This window comes from Silurus aristotelis, assembly GCF_946808225.1.
Source record: "Silurus aristotelis genome assembly, chromosome: 14".
NCBI classification, from domain to species: Eukaryota; Metazoa; Chordata; class Actinopteri; order Siluriformes; family Siluridae; genus Silurus; species Silurus aristotelis.
Window position 1 is genome coordinate 28,630,829 of NC_139587.1, and position 10,000 is coordinate 28,640,828.

The 10,000-nt window shown below is 45.4% G+C and overlaps 2 protein-coding genes across 2 annotated transcripts in view; one reads left to right on the forward strand and one right to left on the reverse strand.

Annotated features, from left to right (window-relative positions):
- Nucleotides 1-9,940, reverse strand: part of LOC310737037 (A-kinase anchoring protein 13) — a 68,575-nt gene extending 58,635 nt beyond the window's left edge. The window contains 1 exon segment of the mRNA XM_083561170.1: nucleotides 9,412-9,940. The gene's annotated coding sequence lies outside the window, so the exon portion shown is untranslated.
- Nucleotides 1-10,000, forward strand: part of sv2bb (synaptic vesicle glycoprotein 2Bb) — a 79,949-nt gene that overhangs the window by 26,194 nt on the left and 43,755 nt on the right. The gene's annotated exons all lie outside the window — the stretch shown is intronic.

The following is a 10,000-nucleotide window of genomic DNA, read 5'->3' on the forward strand; positions in this document are numbered from 1 at the left end:
ACAGTACACACACACACAGTACACACACACACAGTACACACACACAGTACACACACACACACAGTACACACACACACACAGTACACACACACACAGAGTACACACACACACAGAGTACACACACACACAGAGTACACACACACACACAGTACACACACACACACAGTACACACACACACAGTACACACACACACACAGTACACACACACAGTACACACACACACACAGTACACACACACACACAGTACACACACACACACAGTACACACACACACACACAGTACACACACACACACAGTACACACACACACAGTACACACACACAGTACACACACACAGTACACACACAGTACACACACACAGTACACACACACACACACACACACACACACACACACACACAGTACACACACACAGTACACACACACAGTACACACACACAGTACACACACACAGTACACACACACACACACACACACACACACACACACACACAGTACACACACACACACACACAGTACACACACAGTACACAGTACACACACAGTACACAGTACACACACACACACACAGTACACACACACACAGTACACACAGTACACACACACAGTACACACACACACACACACACACACACACACACACACACACACAGTACACACACACACACACACACACACACACACACACAGTACACACACACACACACACAGTACACACACACACACACACAGTACACACACACACACAGTACACACACACACACAGTACACACACACACACAGTACACACACACACACAGACACACAGACACACACAGTACACACACACACACACACACAGTACACACACACACACACACACACAGTACACACACACACACAGTACACACACACACAGTACACACACACACAGTACACACACACACAGTACACACACACACACAGTACACACACACACACAGTACACACACAGTACACACACAGTACACTACACACACACACTACACACACACACAGTACACACACACACAGTACACACACACACAGTACACACACACACAGTACACACACACACAGTACACACACACAGTACAGACACACAGTACACACACACAGTACACACACACAGTACAGACACACACACACAGTACACACACACAGTACACACAGTACACACACACAGTACAGACACACACACACAGTACAGACACACACACACACACAGTACACACACACACACACACACACAGTACACACACACACACACACACACAGTACACACACACACACACACACACAGTACACACACACACACACACACAGTACACACACACACACACACACACACACAGTACACACACACACAGTACACACACACACACACACACACAGTACACACACACACAGTACACACACACACAGTACACACACACACAGTACACACACACACAGTACACACACACACACAGTACACACAGTACACACACATACAGTTGTATCAGACATGTTTGGATTTCCCTTGGAGAACTCCGAGACCCCAAACCTGTTCCAACATGAAGATTCCCCTGTGCTCAAAGACCGCACCATGAAGATCTGCGTTACCTGGGTCTCCAGTTATAGAGCTCCAACCCTATTGAACATGAAGAATGTGAACACTGACTGCACCCCAGGAACCTCCTTACCTTCTCACCTCCATCACTACCTGACCTAACGAACGCCCTTGTGGCTAAAGGCATCTCCACAAAAAAAGGTGAAACATCTTCCCAGAAGAGTGGAGCTCATAGTAACTGCAAATGAAAAATCAATGTGGAATGGGATTTTCAAGCAGATAATCTTATGGTCAGGTGTCCACAAACCTCCCTCACTCTCTCTCTCTCTCACTCCCTCCTCTCTCTCACTTTCGCTCACTCTCTCACTCTCTCAGTTCTCTCTCACTGGCTTCCACTCCCTCCGTCTTTCTGTCTGTCTGTCTGTCTCTCTGTCTGTCTGTCTGTCTGTCTGTGTCGCTCACTCTGTCTGTCTGTCTCCGTCTCTGTCTCTCTCTCTCTGTGGCTCCCACTCGCTCCGTCCGTCCGTCTGTCTGTCTGTCTGTCTGTCTGTGTCACTCTCTCTCACGCTGGCTGTCTGTCTGTCTCTCTCTCTCTCTCACTCAGTGTCTCTCTGGCTTCCACTCACTCTGTCTGTCTCCCTCCCTCACATTGTCTCTATCTCCTTCTGATTGTGTGTCTCTCTCTCTCTTATTCTCATTCTGTCTGTCTCTCCCTCTTGCTTCCGTTCTGTCCCTGAAAAAATCTATTTATTTTATTATTTGCACTTCAATGTCCATTATAATATTTATGACATAATTGTCACTTCAGTTGAGTGAAATTGTGGCTCCTGCATCTCGATGTTGATGATGAAGTCACGGTGGGAGCTGAATGGAGAAAGCTGCCTAAATCTATTATTACTGATCTCCTGACATCGTGTGGCAGGTTGTTTTGTAGCGAACACACGTACGCAACATATTCATAAGGAAATAAATGAATAAAATAGCAGCGGAGATGTTGAGCTTCTCTCAGGAAAACCCCTCGCCTTCAACCCTCAACCTCATCATCATCATCATCACATGTCCTGAGGCACATCTGGAAGCCTGTGACCTCTGGGACGACTTGTTAGCCATGTTAGCGTGTCTCGTCTGACGTCTGAAATTAGAAGGACACCTCATGTTTGCGTAAATGTTCTCCTTTAACCACTGAACTAACAATCAGAGAAGCAAACATCAATAAGAAGCGTAGAGTGAAGAGTGACGAACACGCCGAACTCACACTCTAGTCCAGTTTATTCTACTCACTTCCTTTTGAAACACACACACACACACACACACATCTGTTTTGTGTCTCATCCTCGACGGAGTGTTTCAGTATAAGTGCCTCTTCACTAACACACAAAGGACGTTCTTTCACACACTGAGTGAGTCGACATGGGGGCGGAGCCTGAGCCCGACCATGACATCATCACAGCCTGACATATAAATTGAATACGAACTATGCATAAATGCTCAAATCCCAACAGCACGTTTAATCTGAAAGATAAAAAGCGGAACAAATTTTAAAACATCGATTTCACAATATGTAAATTACAGTGGTGTGAAAAAGTGTTGGCCCCCTTCCTGATTTCTTCATTCTTTGTGCATGTTTTCACACTTTAATGTTTCAGATCATAACCCAGCCATTAGGGGGGCACAAGCCAGTGTACTCTTAGTGCCGGTCCCAAGCCCGGGTAAATGGGGAGGGTTGCGTTAGGAAGGGCATCCAGCGTAAAACATGTGCCAAATCAAATATGCGGATCACAAATGAGAATTTCATACCGGATCGGTCGAGGCCCGGGTTAACAACGACCACCACAGGTATCGTTAGCCGACAGGGTACCGGTGGAAATTGGGCTACTGTTGGCAGAAGGAGGAGAAGGAGAGGAGGAAGACGTCTACAGAGACGGCAGGAAAAGGAGCAGTGTAGGAGAGTGGAGGTTCGGGTTGGTACTTTAAATGTTGGTACTATGACGGGTAAAGGGAGAGAGATAGCTGATATGATGGAGAGGAGAAAGGTAGATATGCTGTGTGTTCAGGAGACCAAGTGGAAAGGGAGTAAGGCCAGGAACATTGGAGGTGGGTTTAAACTGTTTTATCATGGTGTGGATGGAAAGAGAAATGGTGTAGGGGTGATTCTGAAGGAAGAGTACAGTAAGAGTGTAGTGGAGGTGAAGAGAGTTTCTGATAGGGTGATGATCGTGAAGGTGGAAGTTGAAGGGATGATGATAAATGTCATCAGTGCCTATGCTCCACAAGTTGGCTGTGAGATGGAGGAGAAGGAAAGATTCTGGAGTGAATTAGATGAAGTGGTAGATGGTGTACCTAGGAAAGAACGATTGGTGATTGGGGCAGACTTTAATGGGCATGTAGGTGAAGGGAACAGAGGTGATGAGGAGGTGATGGTAGGTATGGTTTTAAGGAGAGGAATGTGGAAGGGCAGATGGTGGTAGATTTTGCTAAAAGGATGGAAATGGCAGTGGTGAACACGTATTTTAAGAAGAAGGAGGATCATAGAGTGACGTATAAGAGTGGAGGAAGGTGCACACAGGTGGATTATGTTCTATGTAGGAGATGCAACCTGAAGGAGATTGGAGACTGTAAGGTGTTGGCGGGGGACAGTGTAGCTAGACAGCATCGGATGGTGGTCTGTAGGATGGTTTTGGAGGCGAAGAAGAAGAGGAGGAAAGTAAGGATTGAAAGAAGAATAAGATGGTGGAAACTGAAGGAGGAAGAGTGTAGTGTGAGGTTCAGGGAAGAGGTCAGACAGGAGCTCGGTGGTGGTGAAGAGGTGCCGGATGATTGGGCAACTACTGCAGGAGTGATGAGGGAGGCAGCTAGAAAAGTACTTGGTGTGACATCTGGGAATAGAAAGCAAGACAAGGAGACGTGGTGGTGGAATGAGGAAGTGCAGGAGAGCATTAGGGGAAAGAGGTTGGCAAAACAGAAGTGGGATCGACAGAGTGATGAGAAAAGTAGGCAGGAGTACAAGGAGATGCGGCAGCAGGTTAAAAGGGATGTGGCGAAAGCCAAGGAAAAGGCATATGAGGAACTGTATAAGAGGTTGGACACTAAGGAAGGAGAAAAGGATTTATACCGATTGGCCAAGCAGAGGGACCGAGCTGGAAAGGATGTACTGCAAGTTAGAGCAATAAAGGATGGAGAGGGAAATGTGTTGACTAGTGAGGAGAGTGTGTTGAGAAGATGGAGGGAGTATTTTGAGCAGCTGATGAACGAGGAAAATCAGAGAGAGAGAAGGTTGGAGGATGTGGAGTTGGTGAAGCAGGATGTAGATAGGATTAGTAAGGAGGAAGTGAGAGCAGCGATTAGGAGGATGAAGAATGGAAAGTCGGTTGGACCAGATGACATACCGGTAGAAGCGTGGAGATGTTTAGGAGAGATGGCAGTGGAGTTTTTAACCAGATTGTTTAACAGGATTCTGGAAGGGGAGAGGATGCCTGAGGAATGGAGAAGGAGTGTGCTGGTACCGATCTTTAAGCATAAGGGAGATGTGCAGACCTGCAGTAACTACAGGGGAATTAAGTTGATCAGTCACACCATGAAGTTATGGGAAAGAGTAGTGGAAGCCAGGCTGAGAGAAGAGGTGACCATCTGTGAGCAACAGTATGGTTTTATGCTGAGGAAGAGCACCACAGATGCCTTATTTGCTTTGAGGATGTTGATGGAGAAGTATAGAGAAGGACAGAAGGAGCTGCATTGTGTGTTTGTGGATTTAGAGAAAGCGTACGACAGGGTGCCGAGAGAGGAGTTGTGGTATTGTATGAGGAAGTCAGGTGTGTCAGAGAAGTATGTGAGGGTGGTGCAGGACATGTATGAGGACAGTGTGACGACAGTAAAGTGTGCAGTAGGCACGACAGACTGGTTCAGGGTGAAGGTTGGACTGCATCAAGGATCGGCCCTGAGCCCTTTCCTGTTTGCAGTGGTGATGGACAGGTTGACGGATGAGGTCAGACAGGAGTCTCCCTGGACTATGATGTTTGCAGATGATATTGTGATTTGTGGTGAGAGTAGAGAGCAGGTTGAGAAGAGCCTGGAGAGGTGGAGATATGCGCTGAAGAGAAGGGGAATGAAAGTCAGTAGGAGTAAGACAGAGTACATGTGTGTGAATAAGAGGGAGGGCAGTGGAGTGATGCGGTTGCAGGGAGAAGGTGGAGGAGTTTAGGTACCTGGGGTCAACAGTGCAAAGTAATGGAGAGTGTGTTAGAGAAGTAAAGAAAAGAGTGCAGGCAGGGTGGAGTGGGTGGAGAAGAGTGACAGGAGTGATTTGTGATAGAAGAGTATCTGCAAAAATGAAAGGGAAAGTTTATAGGACTGTGGTGAGACCTGAGATGTTGTATGGATTAGAGACAGTGGCATTGAGTAAAAGACAGGAGGTGGAGCTGGAGGTAGCAGAGCTGAAGATGTTGAGGTTTTTGTTGGGAGTGACGACGATGGATAAGATTAGAAATGAGTTTATTAGAGGGACAGCACATGTAGGACGTTTTGGTGACAAGGCGAGGGAGGCGAGATTGAGATGGTTTGGACATGTGCAGAGAAGGGACATGAATTATATTGGTAGAAAAATGCTGAAGATGGAGCCACCAGGTAGGAGGAAAAGAGGAAGGCCAAGGAGGAGGTTCATGGATGTGGTGAGGGAAGACATGCAGGTAGTTGGTGTAAAAGAGGCAGATATAGAGGACAGGGTGGTATGGAGACGGATGATCCGCTGTGGCGACCCCTAATGGGAGCAGCCGAAAGAAGAAGAAGAAGAAGAAGAATGTTTCAGATCATCAAACTAATGAGAACCAGGGTGAGAGAAATTATTCACACATGGCAAAAACATGGAACAGTGGAGAACCTTCCCAGGAGTGGTCCGAAATTACCCCAAGAGCACAGCGACGACTCATCCAAGAGCTCACAAAAGACCCACCAACAACATCCAAAGATCTGCAGGCCTCACCTGCCTCAGTTAAGGTCAGTGTTCATGACTCCACCATGAGAAAGAGACTCAGCAAAAATGGTTCCAAGACCAAAACCACTGCTGACCAAAAAGAACATAAAAGCTCGTTTTAGTTTTGCCAGAAAACATCTTGATGATCCCCAAGACTTTTGAGAAAATACTCTGTGGTCTGATGAGATAAAAGTTGTACTTTTTGGAAGGTGTGTGTCCCATTACGTCTGGCGTAAAAGTCACACCGCATTTTAGAAAAAGAACATCATCTAGTTAAAGTCCTGACCTGAATCCTATTGAGATGCTGTGCCATGACCTTAAAAAGGTGGTTCCTGCTGGAAAACCCTACAATGTGGCTAAATTACAACAATTCTGCAGAAACGAGTGGAGCAAAATTCCTCCACAGCGCAGAAACAGACTCGGTGCAGGTTTTCACACACGCTTGATTGCAGTCGTCACGGCTGAGGGCGGCCCAAGCAGTTATTAGGTTTAGGGGGCAAACACTTTTTCACACAGGCCTCAACGTCCAAACGAATCCGGATACATTTGAAAACCGTGTTTTCGTCGTAATGAAAAACGTTACTCGTCCACACGTTCGTTTTTTATCTTCACGTTCACGTCCCTGGACTGCACATAAGCAAAACGTAAGAGGCCTCGACCCAGCTCTTCAAAAACATCCACATCTAATGCGTCATCGTTTTCGAAAGCTTTCGTTTTCACACAGTGACGTGAAAACAACATTATCGTTGTTCTAAAATGCTACTGCACTGGGCCACGCCCACTTGCTCACTAATCACAATGGAAACAAAAGACGAACCACAGGCGAAACAAATACCCTTTAATTTCAACTTATAAGCCCTAAAGCCCTGTGTGTGTGTGTGTGTGTGTGTGTGTGTGTGTGTGTGTGTGTGTGTGTTTCTCTGCTGAAGGTCAAGTCAGGTTTATTTATAACACCCAAAATCATGAGCACGTCCCAGCGAGCGTCACAGACCTTTACACAGAGTCGCTAACAGGGAAAAAAACTTTAGTATAATTGTTGCTTTGAAGTTTTTTCTGTAAAAAAAAGCAAGAAAATAAATAAAAAATGTAATTGTTCTGTAACCAGAATGTGTTTAGAAGCAATTACACGCCCACAATGACACTGCAGCCAATCAGAGCGCACCTCCCACCTAAAACGCTACTACAACTTTCTAGATGTGATTGCCAGATTGGTATTAAATCCCTAATCTTTAGACCTACACCTTAATCACTAATCCCTAACTTCTACACCTTCACCCTTCACCCCTCAGACACCATGTTTCATCAGCTTTCATTAAATGTGAAATATCTGGGACAGAAGTGAAAAGTCCATCTGAACCTCACCCTAAACCAAAGTCTTTCAAAAGTTTCCAATATTTCGTCATGCTGAGGAACACAACTGGTACCACTTTCACCATCTCCTAACCTTCTTAACACACCAAATCCAAAGCGTGTGTGGAAACAATGAAGGACTTACACAAACCCTAAACCTGATCATAGTCCTGCTGAACATCACACACGCAGCTCATTTAAGGGAAGCCTGCTGGAGATACGGTGTCAGTGTGGAGACCCAGGCTGCAGGTTCATGAGTGAATAAATCGGGTTAAGAGCCGCGAGAACCCGTTCTAGTGTAAATCTGGAACCTTCATCTGGAAGTCACATCACACGAATATTAAACTGTTCAGAGAAGACAAGTAATAAACTGATTTCTCCACGTTCATTTAAACTATAACTGATAATCTAACCAATCAGACCACAGGTCCCACCCACATCATCAATGCAACCAATCAGATCACAGTTCCACCCACAATTAGACAAGTTCCCACGCACAATATCACTAACAAATCAGACCACAGTTGCCACACACACACTGTTACAATAACCAATAAAAACTTGATCCTGCCCACAGTGCCAACAACCTTGGCTTGCCCCAGATCCAGCAACCAATCAGATCGCACTTTCCGTCCCATTAGCACAGTTCCTGCCCACAATGTCAACTACGTTTACAAAATGAAGTCACTGATACGCTCCTGTAAAAACTTCCATTTTGTTGTCGTGTTGAAAATTCAAATTAAACACAAAAGTTTTGTTGTGAGAAACAATACATTGGAGCACAGGCCCCACCCACAATGTTCCTGTAGCCAATCAGAACTCAAACCACAGAGAAACAAAACAATGAAAAATCCTTTGTATCCTTTTTTTTAATTCTTATTTCGAGACATTCTTATTTGATTAACACCACATGGAGCTCGACACGGCAGCTACAGAGGTACAAAACGACAGTCTAAGAATACACACACACACACACACAGCGGTTATGTTTGGATCTTAGCCGTTACATCTCTGGCATGGTTAGAATAGTTTCAGCAGCAGCAGCAGGCCTTATATCAGAGAGCTCCTCTCTCTCTCACACACACACACACACACACACACACACACACACACACACACACACACACACACACACACACTTCTAATGAGTCCAAACCAGAATCTCTTCAACACATACATACATACACACACACACACACACACACACACACACACACACACACACACCTCCTGAACCACACCTTTAGTCAGTTTACACACAAAAAATTAAACAAAGAACACAATAAACTCGATGATTTGTCCAAGGTATGGACCTTAAATCTTTCATGTGACCAAAGGGAACCCTCAGAAACCTTGAGGAACCCTGAGGGCATCCACATTTCTACATGAGCAGGCAGGTCAGCATTCTTCAGTCCTACCTGTTCAGGTGTGTCAGAGGAAATTAAAGCTCCACCGGAGGGTCCTGGATGAAATTCCCTGGAAAATGAGGTCATCCTGCAAACTTTGTTCACTGAATATTCATTAAGGATATGAAAACATCTCACCTGCGAGATCTTCGTGCCTGAAAGAGGAATGCTGACTTCCAGAAACTTCACCATTCCCTTCTTTCTTCCTCTCCTCTTTTCTCTTCTCCTCCTCTTCTTCAGTGAATTTGTTGCGAATTAAAACGCATACAATGTCGCATTGTTTCCTTTTTCCTTTGCTTTGAAGTTGAGAAACGCCGCTGCAGATGTTTCAGAATAAAACCGCTGGAGTTTTAGATCCTATCCGCAAAATTCCGACTGGATTTCGGCCTGAAACACGACACAAATGCAGGGAGAGGGAGAGAGAAAGAGAGGCTCCACGCTGCATTGAAACTCTCCTCTGCTCTAAATGACTCCATATGGAGGAGCTCAGCCTCACTCACGCTGCCTAGCGGCAACACCACGCAACTGCACCAATTCTTTTCTTTTTTTTTATCCTTTTGTTACTTTTATAACAAAAAAACTAAAACTAAAACAGTCTTTTGCAGTGTGAACTCTCATCACTACAGTCACAAAAATACAACCCCCAAACAAAACAACCCTGCATGCAGGGCAGTTTATGGCGTCACTTCCGGCATACATTTTAAACGGAAGTTTGTTGAAACAATAA